This window comes from Salvelinus sp. IW2-2015, linkage group LG2 (assembly GCF_002910315.2).
Source record: "Salvelinus sp. IW2-2015 linkage group LG2, ASM291031v2, whole genome shotgun sequence".
Lineage (NCBI taxonomy): Eukaryota > Metazoa > Chordata > Actinopteri > Salmoniformes > Salmonidae > Salvelinus > Salvelinus sp. IW2-2015.
In genome coordinates this window covers 33,289,695-33,310,323 of record NC_036839.1, presented here as the reverse complement: position 1 = coordinate 33,310,323, position 20,629 = coordinate 33,289,695, and the positions used below count along the sequence as shown (strand labels likewise).

Genomic DNA, 20,629 nt, shown 5'->3' with positions numbered 1-20,629 from the left:
TCTTATCTCTCAAATTTAGTGCACAAATTTGTTTACATCCCTGTTAGTGAGCATTTCTCCTTTGCCAAACTAATCCATCCACCAGACAGGTGTAGCAGATCAAGAAGCTGATTAAACAGCATGATCATTACACAGGTGCACCTTGTGTTGAGGACAATAAAAGGCGTTTTTAAAATGTGCAGTTTTATCATCACACAACACAATGCCACAGATGTCTCAAGTTTTGAGGGAGTGTGCAATTGGCATGTAGACTGCAGGAATGTCCATCCGAGCTGTTGCCAGAGAATTTAATGTTAATTTCTCTACAATAAGCTGCCTCCAACATCATTTTAGAGAATTTGGCAGTACACCCAACCGGCCTCACAACCGCAGATCACGTGTAACCACTCCAGCCCAGGACCTCCACATACGGCTTCTTCACCTGCGGGATCATCTGAGACCAGCCACACGGACAACTGATGAAACTGAGGAGTATTTATGTCTATAATAAGGTCCTTTTGTGGGGAAAAACTAATTCTGACTAGCTGGGCCTGGCTCCCAAGTGGGTGGGCCTATGCCCTCCCAAGACCGCCCCTGCCCAGTCATGTGAAATCCATAGATTATGGTCTAATTTATTTATTTCAATTGACTGATTGCCTTATATGAACTGTAACTCAGTAAAATCGTTGAAAATGTTGCATGTTGCGTTTAAATTTTTGTACAGTATATTAGCAACCCATCCTAGTTGTTGCATCTTTAGATTCTTTCTAAGTTTCTAACTGAGATTTTAATCTCTGTCACATATGGAGCCACACTCATCAGGTGCACTGTTTAGAATGGTGTTTTCCTGCAAATTGCATTTTGGCAAATGCTTCATTACAGGAGTTGCATGTTCTGTTAAGATGAATTATCATAACCATAATGTAATTTCTGTCATTCTGAGCACCGTGTGTAGATCCCCTAATGCAGGGCAAAAATAAATAAATCAGTGGATGGTCAGGGTGCCAGAACATAATTACAAATAATTTGTAGACTGCAAATTGACTGCAATAAGCCCAAACAGATATAATATTTGACTAAAACATAATCATTTTACACCTTGCTTACATTTGTATACGATCACATATACAGTGCATCGGAAAGTATTCAGACCCCTTGACTTTTTTCACATACTGTTACGTTACAGCCTTACTCTAAAACTGATTACATTGTTTTCTCCACTCATCAATCTATACACAATACCCCATAATGACAAAGCAAAAACAGKTTTTTGCAAATATATTAAAAATAAAAACTTAAATATTACATTTACATAAGTATTCAGACCCTTTACTCAGTACTTTGTTGAAGAACCTTTGGTAGCGATTACAGCCTCGTGTCTTCTAGGGTATGACGCTACAAGCTTGACACACCTGTATTTGGGGAGTTTCTCCCATTCTTCTCTGCAGATCCTCTCAAGCTCTGTCAGGTTGGATGGGGAGCGTCGCTGCACAGCTATTTTCAGGTCTCTCCAGAGATGTTCGATCGGGTTCAAGTCCGGGCTCTGGCTGTGCCACTTAAGGACATTCAGAGACTTGTCCCGAAGCCACTCCTGCGTTGTCTTGGCTGTGTGCTTAGGGTCGTTATCCTGTTGGAGGGTGAACCTTCGCCCCAGTGAGGTCCTGAGCGCTCTGGAGCAGGTTTTCATCAAAGATCTCTCTGTACTTTGCTCCGTTCCAATTCCCCTCGATCCTGTCTAGTCTCCCAGTCCCTGCCGCTGAAAAACATCCCCACAGCATGATGCTGCCACCACCATGCTTCAATATAGGGATGGTGCCAGGTTTCATCCAAACATTCTGCTTGGTATTCAAGCAGAGTTAAATCTTGGTTTCATCAGACCAGAGAATCTTGTTTCTCATGGTCTGAGAGTCCTTTAGGTGCCTCCAAGTGGGCTGTCATGTGCTTTTTACTGAGGGGTGGCTTCCATCTGGCCACTCTACCATAAAGGCCTAATTGGTGGAGTGCTGCAGAGATGGGTGTCCTTCTGGAAGAGGAACTCTGGAGCTCTGTCAGAGTGACCATCGGGTTCTTGGTCACCTCCCCGACCAAGGCCCTTCTCCCCCGATTGCTCTAGGAAGAGTCTTGGTGGTTCCAAACGTCTTCCATTTAAGAATGATGGAGGCCACTGTGTTCTTGGGGTACTTCAATGCTGCAGAAATCTTTTGGTACCCTTCCTCAGATCTGTGCCTCGACACAATCCTGTCTCGGTGCTCTACGGACAATTCCTTCGACCTCATGGCTTGGTTTCTGCTCTGACATGCACTGTCAACTGTTGGACCTTATATAGACAGGTGTGTGCCTTTTGCAAATCATTTCCAATTAATTGAATTTACCACAGGTGGACTCCAATCAAGTTGTATAAACATCTCAAGGATGATCAATGGAAACAGGATGGACCTGATCTAAATTTTGAGTCTCATAGCAAAGGGTCTGAATACTTACAGTACAAGTCAAAAGTTTGGACACACCTACTCATTCAAGGGGTTTTTCTTTATTTTTACTATTTTCTACATTGTAGAATAATAGTGAAGACATCAAAACAGCAAAGCACCATCACACCTCCTCCTCCATACTTCACGGTGGGAACCACACATGCAGAGATCATCCGTTCACCTACTCTGTGTTTCACAAAGACACGGCGGATGGAACCAAAACTCTTGATGGTTTTTCAGACTTCACTCTCAGACACTTTCAAAGTTCAAACTCTTGATGGTTTTTCAGACTTCACTCTCAGACACTTTCAAAGTCCCGGATTGACTGACCATGTCGTTTCTCTTTGCTTTTTTGAGCTGTTCTTGCCATATGGACTTGGTCTTTTACAAAATAGGGCCATCTTCTGTATACCACCCCTACCTTGTCACAACACAACTGATTGTCTCAAATGCATTAAGAAGGAAAGAAATTCCACAAATTAACTTCTAATAAGGCACACCTTAAAATGCCTTCCAGGTGACTACCTCATGAAGCTGGTTGAGAGAATGCCAAGCGTGTGCAAAGCTGTCATCAAGGCAAAGTATTGAACAATCTCAAATATAAAATATATTTTGATTTGTTTAACACTTTTTKGGTTATTACATGATTCCATATGTGTTATTTCATAGTTATGATGTCATCACTGTTATTCTATAATGTAGAAACTAGGTGTGTCCAAACTTTTGACTGGTTCTGTATGTAAATAAGGTATTTCTATTTTGTTTTTTAAGATATTTTCACAAATTTCGAAAAACCTGATTTCGCTTTGTCATTATCGGGTATTGTGTGTAGATTGATGAGGGAAAACATGTATTAAATCAATTTTAGAATAAGGCTGTAACGTAACAAAATGTGGAAAAAGTCAAGGGGTCTGAATACTTTCCGAATGCACTGTATGTGATGTCAACAGAGAGGTATATATTCTGGGTGATTTAAATATTGACTGGCTTTCATCAGGCTGCCCACTCAAGAGAAAGTTTCAAACTGTAACTAGTGCCTGCAACCTGGTTCAGGTTCAGTCAACCTACCAGGGTAGTTACAAACAGCACAGGAATGAAATCATCAACATGTATTGATCACATCTTTACAAATACTGCAGAAATATGCTTTAAAGCAGTATTCAAATCCATCAGATGTAGTGATCACAATATAGTAGCCATATCTAGGAAAACCAACGTTCCAAAGGCTGGGCCTAATATAGTATATAAGAGGTCATACAATAAGTTTTGTAGTGATTCCTATGTTGTTGATGTAAATAATATTTGTTGGTCTGTGGTGTAATGAGGAGTAACCAGATGCTGCACTTGAAACATTTATGAAATTGCTTATTCCACGTACTAATAAGCATGCACCCATTAGGAAAATAACTGTAAAAACTGTTAAATCCCTGTGGATTGATGATGAATTGAAAAATTGTATGGTTGAGAGGAATGAGGCAAAAGGAATGGCAAATAAGTCTGGCTGCACAACCGATTGGCAAACACACTGCAAATTGAGAAATCATGTGACTAAACTGAATAAAAAGAAGAAACTGCACTATGAAACAAAGATAAATGACAAAGAATGATTGTAAAAAGCTTTGGAGCACCTTAAATGAAAATTTGGGAAAAAAGGCAAACTTGGCTACATCATTCAATTGAATCAGATGGCTCATTCATCAAAATAAACGCACTGATATTGCCAATTACTTTAATGATTTTTTCACTGGCAAGATTAGCAAATTTAGGCATGACATGCCAGCAACAAACGCTGACACTACACATCCCAAGTATAACTGACCAAATAATGAAAGACAAGCATTGTAATTTTGAATTTCATAAAGTGAGTGTGAAATCATTTTTTTTTTTTTAAATGATTGTTGTCTATCAACAATGACAAGCCACAGGGTCTGACAACTTGGATGGAAAATCCTCCAACTTGGACGAAAATAGCAGATGATATTGCCACTCCTATTTGCCCTATGTTCCATCAAAGCCTACTAGAAAGTGTGTGCCCTCAGGCCTGTAGGGAAGCAAATGTAATTCCGTTACCCAAAAATAGTAAAGCCCACTTTACTGGCTCAAATAGCCGACCAATCAGCCTGTTCCCAACACTTAGTAAACTTTTGCAAAAAATGGTGTTTGACCAGATACAATGCTATTTTTGTAACGGCAGATTTCCTCCTCTTCGTCTGAAGAGGAGGTGTAGCAGGGATCGGACCAAAGCGCAGCGTGGTTAGTGTTCATCATGACTTTAATTATGACAAAATACGTGAACACTACAAAATACAAAAACAACAAATATGAAAAACCGAAACAGTCCTATCTGGTGCATAGACACAAAGACAGAAGACAACCACCCACAAACCCCAACACAAAACAGGCTACCTAAATATGGTTCCCAATCAGAGACAATGACTAACACCTGCCTCTGATTGAGAACCATATCAGGCCAAACATAGAAACGTGAAAACTAGACACACAACATAGAATGCCCACTCAGCTCACGTCCTGACCAACACTAAAACAAAGAAAACACAAAAGAACTATGGTCAGAACGTGACAATTTTACAGTAAACAAATTGACAACAGACTTTCTGCAAGCTTATAGAGTAGGAGAATCAACAAGCACAGCACTTACAACAATTACAGCTGATTGGCTGAGAGAAATTCATGATAAAAAGATTGTGGGAGCTGTTTTGTTAGACTTCAGTGCGGCTTTTGACATTATCGATCATAATCTGCTGATAGAAAAACGTATGTGTTATGGCTTTACATCCCCTGCTATATTGTGGATATAGAGTTAGTCTAACAGAACACAGAGAGTGTTTAACGGAAGCGTCTCCAAAAGAATCCAGGAAAAATCAGGAATTCCCCAGGGCAGCTGTCTAGGCCCCTTACTTTTTTCAATTTTTACTAATGACATGCCACTAGCCTTGAGTAAAGCGAATGTGTAGCTATGTATGCGGATTAGAAGTTTTCATAACAATCGGAAATCGGTATTTTTGGGGGCCGATTTTTTTTTTTTACACCTTTTATTTAATCTTTATTTAACTAGGCAAGTCAGTTAAGAACACATTCTTATTTTCAATGACGGCCTAGGAATGTTCTGCCAGATGTTTAACCTTGTCAGCTCAGGGGATCCAATCTTGCAACCTTACAGTTAACTAGTCCAATGCTCTAACACCTGATTACATTGCACTCCACGAGGAGCCTGCCTGTTACGCGAATGCAGTAAGCTAAGGTAAGTTGCTAGCTAGCATTAAACTTATCTTATAAAAAACAATCAATCAATGACTGGTATTGCTCCAATGTGTACTTAACCATAAACATCAATGCCTTTCTTAAAATCAATACACAAGTATATATTTTTAAACCTGCATATTTAGCTAAAAGAAATCCAGGTTAGCAGGCAATATTAACCAGGTGAAATTGTGTAATTTCTCTTGCGTTCATTGCACGCAGAGTCAGGGTATATGCAACAGTTTGGGCYGCCTGGCTCTTTGCGAACTAATTTGCCAGAATTTTACGTAATTATGACATAACATTGAAGGTTGTGCAATGTAACAGGAATATTTAGACTCATGGATGCCACCCGTTAGATAAAGTATGGAACGGAATAAACGTTTTGTTTTCGAGGTGATAGTTTCCGGATTAGTCAAAGGTATATGGTTTAGAGAGAAATAGTCGGCGCGTTATAATTCCTGTAATAACTTGCGGCTGAACTTGAAAGGGGTTCCTTYGTTATTTTACCATTCATGTCTTCCATAGAGAATGTCTTGATCTACTTCAAATAAGGTATGTGTTTCGCGGAGGAGCAGACTGACAGGGGACCATGCAGACAAGCTCTGCTTTCTGCACTACAACCTAAAACTTCTTAACTGGGAATATTGAAGACCCATGAAAGCTGGTGGTTCGTTTTAACATATGTTCTCATGTTATTTGAGACTACATTTATTTTATTTATGTATTATATTAATTTAAAATAAAAGTGTTCATTGTTCATTCAGTATTGTTGCAATTGTCATTATTACAAAAATGTGTATGTGTGTATGATATATATAAATACATATATTTTTATAAATTTTTGTTTTTTCAAATCGGCATCGGCTTTTTTTGTCCTCCAATAATCGGTATCGGCGTTGAAAAATCATAATCGGTCGACCTCTAATGCGGATGACTCAACACTATACAAGTCAGTTACTATAGTGAGTGAAATCACTGCAACACTTAAGAGCTGCAGTTAGTTTCAGAATGAATGGCAAGGAATAAGTTAGTCCTAAAATATTTCAAAAACTAAAAGCATTGTATTTGGGACAAATCATTCACTAAACCATCAACCTCAACTAAATATTGTAATAAATAATGTGGAAATTGAGCAAGTTGAGGTGACTAAACTGCTTGGAGTAAACCTGGATGGTCAAAACATGTCGATCAAATCAAATTGTATTGGTCACACACACATATTTAGCAGATGTTATTGCGGGTGTAGCGAAATGCTTGTGTTTCTAGTTCCAACAGTGCAGTAGTATCTAAAAATGATTCACAACAATACACACAAATCAAAGTAAAAGAATGGAATTAAGAAATATATAAATATTAGATTGAGCTATGTTGGAGTGGCATTGACTAAATTACAGTAGAATAGAATACAGTATATACATGAGATGAGTAAAGCAGTATGTAAACATTATTTAAACATTAATAAAGTGACTAGTGTTCCATTATTAAAGTGGCCAGTAAATCCAAGTCTATGTGGCTTGCGAAAGTATTCACCCCCCTTGGCATTTTTCCTATTTTGTTGCCTTACCTGGAATTAAAATAGATTTTTTGGGGGGTTTGTATCATTTGATTTACACAACATGCCTACCACTTTGAAGATGCAAAATATTTTTTATTGTGAAACAAACAAGACAAAAAAACTATTCACCCCCCCAAAGTCAATACCTAGATGAGACACCTTTTGCAGCAATTACAGCTGCAAGTCTCTTGGGATATTTCTCTACAAGCTTGGCACATCTAGCCACTGGGATTTTTGCCCATTCTTCAAGGCAAAACTGCTCCAGCTCCTTCAAGTTGGATAGGTTCCGCTGGTGTACAGCAATCTTTAAATCATACCACAGATTCTCAATTGGATTGAGGTCTGGGCTTTGACTAGGCCATTCCAAGACATTTAAATGTTTCCCCTTAAACCACTCAAGTGTTGCTTTAGCAGTGTGCTTAGGGTCATTGTTCTGCTGGAAGGTGAACCTCCGTCCCAGTCTCAAATCTCTGAAAGACTGAAACAGGTTCCCCTCAAGAATTTCCCTGTATTTAGCACCATCCATCATTCCTTCAATTCTGAACAGTTTCCCAGTCCCTGCCGATGAAAAACATCCCCACAGCATGATGCTGCCACCACCATGCTTCACTGTGGGGATGGTGTTCTCGGAGTGATGAGAGGTGTTGGGTTTGCGCCAGACATAGCGTTTTCCTTGATGGCCAAAAATATAAATTTTAGTCTCATCTGACCAGAGTACCTTCTTCCATATGTTTGAGGAGTCTCCCACATGCCTTTTGGTGAACACCAAATGTGTTTGCTTATTTTTTTCTTTAAGCAATGGCTTTTTTTCTGGCCACTCTTCCGTAAAGCCCAGCTCTGTGGAGTGTATGGCTTAAAGTGGTCCTATGGACAGATACTCCAATCTCCGCTGTGGAGCTTTGCAGCTCCTTCAGGGTTATCTTTGGTCTCTTTGTTGCCTCTCTTATTAATGCCCTCCTTGCATGGTCTGTGAGTTTTGGTGGGCGGCCCTCTCTTAGCAGGTTTGTTGTGGTGCCATATTCTTACATTTTTTTTTAATAATGGATTTAATGGTGCACTGTGGGATGTTCAAAGTTTTGGATATTTTTTTATAACCCAACCCTGATCTGTACTTCTCCACAACTTTGTCCTGACCTGTTTGGAGAGCTCCTTGGTCTTCATGGTGCCACTTGCTTGGTGGTGCCCTTTGCTTAGTGGTGTTGCAGACTCTGGGGCCTTTTAGAACAGGTGTATATATACTGAGATCATGTGACACTTAAATACAGTCCACCTGTGAGCAATCTAACTAATAATGTGACTTTTGAAGGTAATTGGTTGCACCAGATCTTATTTTGGGGCTTCATAGCAAAGGGGGTGAATACATATGCACGCACCACTTTTCCGTTTTTTATTTTTTAGAAACAAGTTATTTTTGAAATTTCACTTCACCAATTTGGACTATTGTCCATTACATGAAATAAAAATAAAAATATTTTTAAATTACAGGTTGTAATGCAACAAAATAGGAAAAACGCCAAGGGGGATGAATCATTTTACAAGGCACTGTATATAGGGCAGCAGCTTCTAAGGTGCAGGGTTGCGTAACCGGGTGGAAGACGGCTAGTGATGGCTATTTAACAGTCTGATGGCCTTAAGATAGAAGCTGTTTTTCAGTCTCTCGGTCCCAGCTTTGATGCACCTGTACTGACCACGTCTTCTGGATGATAGCGGCATTAACAGGCAGTGGCTCGGGTGGTTGATGTCCTTGATGATCTTTTTGGTCTTCCTGTGACATTGTGTGCTGTAGGTGTCCTGGAGGGAAAATAGCTTGCCCCCAGTGATGCGTTGTGCAGACCGCACCACCCTCTGGAGAGCCCTGCGGTTGCGGGTGGTGGAGTTGCTGTACCAGGTGGTGATACAGCCTGACAGGATGCACTCAATTGTGCATCTGTAAATGTTTGTGAGGGTTTTAGGGGCCAAACCAAATTTTCTTCAGCCTCCTGAGGTGTTGTGCCTTCTTCCTGAGGTGTTGCSCCTTCTTCACCACACTGTCTGTGTGGGTGGACCATTTCAGATCGTCAGTGATGTGTACACAGAGGAACTTGAAGCTTTCCACCTTCTCCACTGCGGTCCCGTCGATGTGGATAGGGGCGTGCTCCCTCTGCTGTTTCCTGAATTCCACTTTGTTTTGTTGACGACGTTCACCACCTGGGGGTGGCCCGTCAGGAAGTCCAGGACCCAGTTGCACAGGGCGGGGTTTGATACTACAGTAGCTATGATGGGGAGAAGTCTGTCCATAATAAAGTTCTGCTCTGCTTTTTTAACAACAAGGCAGGTCCTACAGACTCTAGTTTTGTCTTACCTGGACTACTGTTCAGTCGTGTGGTCAGGTGCCACAAAGGGGGAATTAGGAAAATTACAATTGGCTCAGAAAAGGGCTGCACGACTGGCCCTTAAATGTACACGGGGAGCTAACATTAATAATATGCATGTAAATATCTCATAGCAAAAAGTGGAGGAGAGATTGACTTCATCATTACTTGCTTTTGTAAGAAGTGGTGCATTCAGCATGTCAACAGGTGTCCGTTTAAACTACTAGCACACAGCTCGGACACCCATGCATACCCCACAAGACATGCCACCAAAGGTCTCTTCACAATCCCCAAGTCAAGAACAGACTATGGGAGGCGTACAGGACTACATAGAGCCATGGCTACATGGAACTCTGTTCCACATCAGGTAACTGATGCAAGCACTAGAATCAGATTTTWAAAAACTGATAAAATTACACCTTATGTGGAGAGACACGAACAAACACATGATAAGACACGCACTCTACACACACATACACATGTATGTTGTATTGTAAATATGTGATAGTGGAGTAGTGGCCTGAGGGAACACATTAAATGTATTGGGTAAAGATCCTAACCAACTGCGGTATTTTGTTTCTATTTTCGCATTGTTTGTAACTCATTTTGTACATAATGTTGCTCCTACTGTCTCTTATGACCGAAAAGAGCTTCTGGACATCAAAACAGCGATTACTCATCTCAAACTGGATGAAGATTTTTTCTTTAATGAGTCTGACGCGAAGGATATACTGCTTTGTCAAGACAAGGCCCAAATCCCCGTCATCAGCGTGAAGAATAGACAGAGGAAAAGGGGGAGGAGGGTGGGGTGCATTGTAAGAATTCACTGACGAGTAGGTAAACCACCACTTCCCTCCGTATTATTGGCCAACGTGCAGTCATTGGAAAAAACAAAACTGGACGATCTACGATTAAGACTATCCTACCAACGAGACTATCCTACTGACGGGCCGCCCCAAGGTGGTAAGGGTAGGCAACAACACATCTGCCACGCTGATCCTCAACACTGGGGCCCCTCAGGCGTGCGTGCTTAGTCCCCCCCGTGCTCCCTGTTCACCCACGATTACGTGGCCAAGCACGACTCCAACACCATCATTAAGTTTGCTGACGACACAACAGCGGTAGGCCTGATCACGGACAACGATGAGACAGCCTATAGGGAGGAGGTCAGTGACCTGGCAGTGTGGTGCCAGTACAAAAACCTCTCCCTCAATGTGAGTAAGACAAAGGAGCTGATCGTGGACTATAGGAAAAGGAGGGTCGAACAGGCCCCCGTTAACATCGACGGGGCTGAAGTGGAGCGGGAAGAGAGTTTTAAGTTCCTAGGTGTCCACATCACCAACGAACTATCATGGTCCAAACATACCAAGATAGTCGTGAAGAGGGCACGACAACACCTTTTCCCCCTCAGGAGACTGAAAAGATTTGGCATGGGTCCCCAGATCCTCAAAAAGTTCTACAGCTGCGCCATCGAAGAGCATCCTGACCAGTTGCATCACCRCCTGGTATGGCAACTGTAAGGCATCTGACTGTAAGGCGCTACAGAGGGTAGTGCGCACGGCCCATTACATCACTGGGGCCAAGCATTCTGACATCCAGGACCTACAGTGGGGAGAACAAGTATTTGATACACTGCCGATTTTGCAGGTTTTCCTACTTACAAAGCATGTAGAGGTCTGCAATTTTGATCATAGGTACACTTCAACTGTGAGTCGCTCTGGATAACTGTAAGTCGCTCTGGATAAGAGCGTCTGCTAAATGACTTAAATGTAATGTAAATGTAAATGTATTTATTTTGTGTGGGGTCTTTTCAATTTGGTTTTAAATTGGTATGCAGAATGATGGAAATGTTTGAAAAAAAATTAAATGGTGTCTGAAGGACAGAGAAAGAAATGGGAGAGGAAATATTTAATGGTTTCGAATGCCCTGTATCCTGACTTTCTGGTGAGGCCTGATCAATCTCACTAGAAATGATCGAAACAGGTGGGATTTAATTATACAATGAATGAGAAACACCAGTCTCTATTATATTTTACTAATACTTTATGAGATACCATTATTCCCTTATCAAGTGTTGTAATTCTAAGTTGATTGGTATTCAATTATTTATTTTTTTGATGTAACATGTTGTTTTTGAATCACGATATGAATCATGTGTTCGAATGGGAAATTACCAGTTCCTTGGAGCCCTGGTCTTTGGGTAAATACAGAAATGTATTTTGTTCAGTCTGCATATAGAAGGGAAAATATGTTAATAATGGTTGACGGTTACTCCAAATGGATTGTGATATGTGTATTACTGAATTCACTTTTGTTTCGATACAAATTTCACCAGATTGCGTCTACTGGATTGTTGGGATACCCCCATGGGTTAGGGTGCTAACTCCCTGATCTGGTAACTCTTTCGAGAGGTCGCCAGTAAAATAAAGGGAGTATGAACTAATTTTGAAAATGGTTTCAACAGTAACAGCATGGTGTAACAGTAATGTTATAAAGAAAATTGGGAATGTAATAATTTGTCATATAGTCCATGCTTGTCTGGATCTCCTGAATCAGAAAAAGTGCCTGGAAGCTTGAGTTCGAGTGATAGACTCAAAGTAAAGCACTAAGGACTGTCATTCTAAATTTGGGTTGGATAATTTATAAAATGTTTTAGTTGCGACTCGGATACAGCGAGAGAGAGTTGCTCGAACTACTCGAAATGTATTGGGCCTAGGGAGGCTATATAAACCTTATTGTTAAGTGTCCTCCAACAGGGAGGTTATCAGAACTCACTGGATGATAGCTTGGTTCAAACATGAAGTTTTTTTTGTTTTACCATGTCATCAGAATTTGTATGTTAAATCGCATCAATACATATAGATTGCTGGATGATACGGTACAATTAGTTGCATACAAGCCTCATAGTCTGTGTCTTGCGTTAACACCAAAGGATGAGAATGAAGGAGACGGGCATGGAGACCAGCATCACATGGGCATAGAACGTAACGGATGGACGGTTCTGGTGGTGTGGTGTGAAATGATTAAACATGTACTTTTTCTCTCTTCCCTGTTAAGTCAATACGTTTTTAGGTTTCGTGGAACATGAGAGTGATCATTGTTCCAGAGGAGGGATTGATGTATATTGACTAATTGATTTGAGAATGTTTTAGTATGTTTATAACTGTAGAAGTGCATTAGGAGTAGTGACTATTGTGTTATGGATGGAATGATATATGTGCTATGTATATTGTTACAGAAGATAGCTCATAGGAGAGGGAGGACAGCTAATTGTGCACAATATAGGGACTATTATGAAGTTAAGAACAAATTCTTATTTACAATGATGGCCTAGGAACAGTGGGTTAACTGCCTTGTTCAGGGGCAGAACGACAGATTTTTACCTTGTCATCTCAGGGATTCTAGGAACATTTTGGTTACTGGCCCAACACTCTAACCACTAGGCTACCTCCCGCCCCTCTGGCCTGAATGCAAAGCGCTATGTCTGGAGGAAGCTCATCACCCATCTAACGCCATCCCTACGGTGAAGCATGGTGGTGGCAGCATCATGCTATGGCGATGCTTTTCAGAGGCAGGGACTGGGAGACTGGTAAGGATAGAGAGAACAATGAATGGAGTCAAATACAGGCAAATCCTTGAAGAGAACCTGCTTCAGAGTGCAAACGACCTTAGACTGGGGAAAATATTTACGTTCCAACTGATCAATGACCTCAAGCATACAGCCAAAGCAACGCTGGAAACTAGTTAGGTTTGAGGGAAAGATGAACAGAGAAAAGTACAGAGAGATCCTTGATGAAAACCTGTTCCAGAGCACTCAGGACCTCAGACTGGGTCGAAGGTTCACCTTCCAACAGGACAACCACCCTAAGCACACAGCCAAGATAATGCAATATTGGCTTCGGGGACAAGTCTCTGAATGTCCTTGTGTGGCCCAGCCAGAGCCCGGACTTGAACCCGATCGAACATCTCTGGAGRGACCTGAAAATATCTGTGAAGCGACGCTCCCCATCCAACCTGACAGAGATTGAGAGGATCTGCAGGGAAGAATGTGAGTAACTCCCCAAATACAGGTGTGCCAAGCTTGTAGCGTCATACACAAGAAGACTAGAGGCTGTAATCGCTGTGAAAGGTGCTTCAACAAAGTACTGAGTAAAGGGTCTGAATACTTATGTAAATTTCATATTTCTATTTTCTATTTTTAATAAATGTGCTAAAATGTTTTTAAAAATCCATTTTAGAATAAGGTTGTAACGTAACAAAATGTGGAAAAAGTAAAGGGCTCTGAATACTTTCTGAACATATTGTATATATTCCAGAATMTGATATTCTTTCTGATATTCATACATTTTTATTTTGGGGGGGATTTGTGTGTTTTGTTAGGCATTACTGCACTGTTGGAGCTAGAAACATAAGCATTTCGCTGCACCTGCAATAAAATCTGCGAAATATGTGTACACAACCAATAAAATTGTATTTGATTTAGTAGCCCTTTTGAGATGTATTACTGTTGAAATTGTACACGATCTCTTTAAGAACGTCAAGTTGAGAGTGAGGACATGCAAGAGATCAGTCATTCAGCCATTGCTATAATTGAAAAACTATACTACAAAATATAATTTTGTATTGAACATAGCCCTATATAAAGTTGGCCAAACAAAGATTGACTGGAGTTGTCTCTGTCATTTCAAGTGCGGAACATTTGCTCGCTAGATAACACCGTAACATGACTGAACAAGGTTTGCGGCTTGCGAATGGCCCGCGACATGGTTTATGAATGTAAAATGCAGTCCTGGCAATACGCGATCAGAAAAACAAACATAATGCTGTTAATATGGGTCATAACATTTGAATGGTTTGAGCTAGAAACAAGCTGTTTTCTCTGTAGCAATGGTGCAAGCATGACGGTCATGTATCGTTGCTCAATTTATTCTCCATGTCACTCAGAGGCTGCGGTACAGAAAAGTATATATCAGGCCATGCCCTTGAGTAGACAAACTGAGTAGAACCTCAATTCCACAACTCATCAACTCTCAAGGCAACCGGATAATGATATCAACCCGCCCTGAGCGATCATTTGTATTAAAAAAACGTAAGAGCAAAGGGTCCAAAACTTTAGGTGGATAATAGACTGATGACAAATATATTTCATAGCTACCCGATAAACAGCTCTCGAGAACAAAGGAGCGGGGTAGATGGGATCAGTGAGCTAACTTGAGGACCACTAAACGTGGTTCAGTTCTATTCCTACTCCTGGTCCTGTTGCTATTATCCTGCTGCTAATAATCATAAATTAAATCATCAATTATTCTCAATTATTTGTGACCCATGTGATGTTCTAATCTAGAGAATAAAGCATTATTCACGTTTCTATCCTCCATGTTGCTTCAAATATCAATGTGACAGGCTAGAAGAAAAAACAACAGTGCTCTGAGGCAAAAACCCACCATTATTATTCAGTAAACATTCCTTGTTTTCACAACAATCTGAAAACGGTTGTTTTTGTGATACCTGTGTAACGCAAACGTTTAATTGGAAAGTTACCCGGAGAGACTACACTCAAAGATGATACTGACAAGATAGTCGACTGACCACTTTAACAATAGGAATASATGTGCGCAAAGGCAGTTAACCCACTGTTCCTAGGCTGTCATTGAAAATAAGAATTTGTTCTTAAATTGACTTGGCTAGTTAAATAAAGGTTAAAAAAAATAAGCCTCACGTAGCAAATTAACAATTCAATTTTATGTTGACCAAATTCGACACTCTCTCATAGACATCCATACAAAAAATCCCCACTTGGTCTGCTTATAGCAGTATTTTTGGGTGGAGTTAACCCTCTTGCTTTGCCTCTTCCTCTGTTACACCAAGAAGACACTCAATTCGGTGCATTACTGGATGTGGGCATTACTGCAATAATTTTTAAGCTAGGACACAGGCTGGAGGCGGGGTTGCTCCAGTACAGTAGGTGGCGGTAATGAACAGTTCTATTAACAGCAGTGAAGGCAGGTGTTCGGCAGGCGTTAGAGAAGGAAACTATGCTAGCACAGCAGGCGGGAGCGACACAAGTAGCTAGCTAGCAAGAACACCAGTAGACCAAGGACAGTACAGTATGAAGATAGGCAGAAACTGCTTCTCCAATAGAAATCCCTGATAACGATGTCATGGCGAAGTTGGCTAGCTAAGCTCATGCTCAGAAACTGTTAATCGGGTCTAAAGGTCGTCTCGCGTCGAACTGTGCATGTGCAGGCCGTCAAATCAAAGGCACTCGTTCGATTTAAAGTTATTTTTGACGAAAATTAAAACGTGTTGATTTGTCACTCATGAGGTTGGAGTAATAACATGTTCAACTACTTAAAGCTGCAATATGTAACTTTTTGGGCAACCCAAACAAGTGTACATATACATGTGAGTTACAGAGCTGTCATGGTCATGGAAAGCAACTTTAAGAAGTGGTAGATCTGTTCTATGTGCGTTATTTCTATGCTTTCCCTTCTTGTGTATGTGTCCAATAAAATTTTATTTGAATTTTTGCATCTTTTACTTTCAGTTTTGTACAGCAGTTTCAAAACAGCTGAAAGTAATGTTTTTGGTCATGGAAAATATATTTCAGTGGTTTAGATGGTACAATGATTCTCTACACTATACTTGCTTGTTTTGTCACAAACTGACATTAGGTGAACTATTAGAATTATACCAACCAGAAAATGGCAGAGTGATTTCTGCATAGTGCATCTTTAAGACACTGGCTCAAATCTAGGTTTTGCCTTTAGATTGAAAAAATTAACAATTAAAGGAAGAATTGTTCACTTCTCAAACCCCAACCCCTGGCTTGCTTGGTCTGTTTCGCAAGCGTTCCTGGAAGTCTGGCGATGTTGCGCCTCTGGATTTAGAAACTCTGTGGGTAGACAGTGTCCTTCATTCCCGAATAACTCAGATAATACTTTTTATTTTATTTTGACCCACATTTTAATCACAGACAATCAGGGGGAAATCCAGAATATCAAAGCTGTGTTCAAATACCCATACTAACAGTCTGAACTACTTCCTAATGAGTATATACTACATACTATTAGTTCATTTTAGTATACTGTAAACAAATGGTATCCTTCGCCTGTCTACCAGAAGTTGAGGTTGTTGCTATGCAACCTCCTGCTAGCTTGTTGACATAACAAATGACTAGCTAGACATTTTGTAAATTCAATCAGGAGTGCCAGAGTGCGCTCTGGGCTTCGTAAATCCAGAACTTTGTCAGATTGTCCGTTCGTAAATTCAGAGCGTTTCGCTCTTAGAGCGTGTCATTTGACGATCTGGCCGAGGAGTAGAGTTGATCCGAGCGTTCTGACCTCACAACCGGAGTCAAGCCCCACCCGTAGCACGCGCTCCAGCAGATATATTTCACTGGTCATCCCCAAAGCCAACACCTACTTTGGCTGCCTTTCCTTCCAGTTCTCTGCTGCCAATGACTGGAACGAATTGCAAATATCACTGAAGTTGGAGACTTATATCTCCCTCMCTAAACTTCAAGCATCGTCTGTCAGAGCAGTTTACCGATCGCTGCAGCTGTAAATAGTCCAAACAACGACCTACCTCATCCCCATATTTGTTGTTTTTTCTGCTCTTTTGCACACCAGTATTTCTACTTGCATATCCTCATCCACACATCTATCACTCCAGTGTTAATTGCTAAATTGTAATTATTTCGCCACTATGGCCTATTTATTGCCTTACCTCATTTGCACACACTGTATACATATTTTCTATTGTGTTATTGGCTGTAAGTTTGTTTATCCCATGTGTAACTCTGTGTAGTTGTTTTTGTCGCACTGCTTTGCTTTAACTTGGCCAGGTCGCAGTTGTAAATGAGAACTTGTTCTCAACTGGCCTACCTGGTTAAATAAAGGTGAAATAAAATAAAAGCACCCAAGCTAACGTTGGCTAGCTTGCTAGCTATTTCCAGACACAATTGAGAGAACAGCTCACTCTGACCATTTCACATTCTGACCAGACCGGACACGTCGCGTGCGCGAGCGTCGCAAAATAAATGTAGAAATCCATGTTATTCAATTATTGCGCCAACGAGCGTCTGCGACACCAAGGGCTAAAATAGAACTCATTCCTATTTCTGACGCAGATCGCGCTGCAAGTCCTGCCTCTCCCATCTCCTCATTGGTTTATAGAAGCAGGTACCCACGTGCCATCTCCTCATTGGTTATACCCACGTGGGTGATTGAAAGACGAACTGTTTTGCTGGTAGTCGTGGTAATACTATGAAAGTTTAGATGCAATCACCATATAAGTTCAACGATGAAAAAGCCTGAAAGGAGGAGAGATGACTAGAAACGATTCGGTTGGCCGTTTTATGTGTGGATTAATTTGTCGGAGTAGAGGACCTTGTTATTTTACCTGAACTGCACAACTCAATGTTTATATCCCAGGACAAATTAGCTAGCAACAGCAAGCTAGCTAGCTAAATTGCCATACAGGTTTAGTGCTTTTCGACCTGTCCCCAAATTAATGTCATTGGTTCGGAGTTTGTTTTGATATTTTAACCTGCGTGTCGTGCTCGCGTTTGGTTTAGGGGGACGAAATAAATGTATGCACGATAGCGCGAGCGGGCCGGTTTAGGTTCCGTGTTACTCGCCCTCGTAAATGCATCAGTTATTCTGCGCTCTGGCACACTCAGACGAGAGTGCTCTGAAATCGGAGTAGACAGCCAGAATTAACAATGTCCATTGAGAACGCAGCTCGACTATACCACTTAGCTAAGAATGTCGTGAATAATCAAGTCAATAAACGTTGGTCAGTTAGATTATAGTTAATATACTGCCTGGCAAGTTCGATGTATTAGTAGCCAACTAACGTTAGGTAACGAGCTAACACCGGTAACGTAAACTCGTACATCGCCTTGGTCCGTACAATTGCCCTTATTTTAGCGCCCCAAAAACGTAATACTTCCAGATCAACTGCAATGTCAATACCATTGTAAAGCACAATTTCTCCCCTTTCCAACAGAATCAATTACATGTCCTAAAGGCTGCCCGTTTCTGCATAATTCAAGCAGGCAATGAGCCCCGTCGGGTCTTTTTAAAAATGGCGGGTGGGGAAGCGAAACTAATGTGTGATAGTGAGGAGAGATTGCTTTTTTTCACTCGATCTGTCCAACTTATCACCTTATCGCCTCTAAAATGTGAATAAAACACTATAAAGAGTTTATATAATGTGTCATTACATACCTATTTGAAGGTTTGTGTCGAATTTGAATCGGGTTTTTAGGGCAGTGCTAAAGTGATCTTAGAAGTAAACAACGGCTTTGAGAATGATGATTGCATGCAATGATGACGCAAAAAATGTCTCGGTATCCCCCCTTACCCCTGTCACTGTCCATTTCTTGTTTTTAAACGATGAGAGAAGTGCTACACCAGGTGGAGAGATTGTAAGACAGAAATAGTTGCTTTATGCGTGCTGTACGTTACGACATGAGACATCACGATGTAACGGAGGGTCCGTTTTTTCAACTTTTCTCCAATATTATAGAGCCATTACCATGTCGATCAACGCTTGAATAGAGACCTAGTTCACACCCCCGATTTTGAAGTCAACACAGTCGCTACAGTCCCATTAGTTTTCTTTGTAGCCTCGTTTGAATGTTGCGGTTGCGCACATTTGTACGGAATGGGGTGAGTTTACATTACATACTGCTGTACTGCTAATCAGTTCGTAAGGAGCTGACAAATTGTCAGCCAACATAACGTGTAACGTAACCTATATGAAAAGTCATTACATTGCACAACATGTTCTTAACATTTGTCATAATTAGTTTAAACAATAAATTTGTATCCGCTCTCGTAATTTGTTTAAGCATTGAATTTGTATCCGCTCTCGTCGGACTTGGTCAGCATATTTTCCGCCATTTTCTTAAAATTTGAAAACGTTCAAGTCACGCCCATTTTCTGAAGAGAAGTGGGGGGGGGGGGGGGTGCTATACCACAGATAGAACAATGAGACAGATCTTTCACTGGATGTATAAATGTGACGCATCCGCTTGGTGTTCCCACTTCGGCTATACTGTTAGTTACATATCTACCACCTGACCTGTTTGAGTCAATAAAATAGCTGACAGACCAAAAAAACTCATATTTATTCTAAGTATAAGTATTTTTTTTACAACGCTAATACAAACCTGAGGGGGTAACTGAACCTTTTCAACAAAGGGCTAAAATAACACCCCCACCACCACTCCCTTCCGTCAGCAAGCAGCACTGCCTCACGTCCGCCATTAGAGAGCGAGCGAAACAATGCGAGAGCAGGGCAATGTCACAGATAGAACAATGAGGGTTAGTTGCAAATATTTGGTAATATAGTAACCTCCCACGGCAGGCCAGAAAAGGAGATAAACAAATGTTGACTTCTTAACACAGCGACTCAAGGGAGCCCGTGGTCATATAGCTAACACCTAAGCACGTGTTGCAACGTTGACTAATTAACCGTAAAATTGGAATAAACGTCTATGACGTTCTTACCGGAGGAGTAGAGCTTGAAACGATATAGCTAGCGCCACTGTTGTGCCCTGAGATAAATCGAGGATAGCATGCGCCCAGGGTTGCCAGATCAAGCTGCAATTTCTAGCCCACTGACCACTCAAAACCCACCTAAAAGGCCTAAAACTAGCCCCCCAAAAATGTATAACAGCAAGAGAGGAGTTGCCATATCTATACAATAAACCCTTTTCCCATAACGTTACCGAGACAATTAAGAAGGAATAATATAGTAACTTGTAACGACGTTGGAAGCAAAATTCGGGTTTCAAAATAATAATTATTGCAAGCTATATGACATTGCTTAAACATAATAATAGCAGTCAAACGAGTTAAATCGACATCCATTAATGGAAAATGATCTGGCGAGTTTATAAAGGGGGAAATTATATTTTCTCTTGCCACATATTCAAATTCCTTTATTATGGCATAAGGGGTATGGTATATGGCCAATATACCACGGCTAAGGGCTGT

At 40.9% G+C, this 20,629-nt stretch overlaps 1 long non-coding RNA gene across 1 annotated transcript in view; it reads right to left on the bottom strand.

Moving 5' to 3' along the window:
- The window catches only part of LOC111978494 (uncharacterized), a 28,513-nt gene extending 8,187 nt beyond the window's left edge, over positions 1-20,326 (bottom strand). Inside the window, exon 1 of the long non-coding RNA XR_011481450.1 lies at positions 20,141-20,326. This is a non-coding gene — a long non-coding RNA (uncharacterized lncRNA). The remainder of the gene's footprint in view (positions 1-20,140) is intronic.
- Between the last annotated feature and the right edge of the window lie 303 nt (positions 20,327-20,629).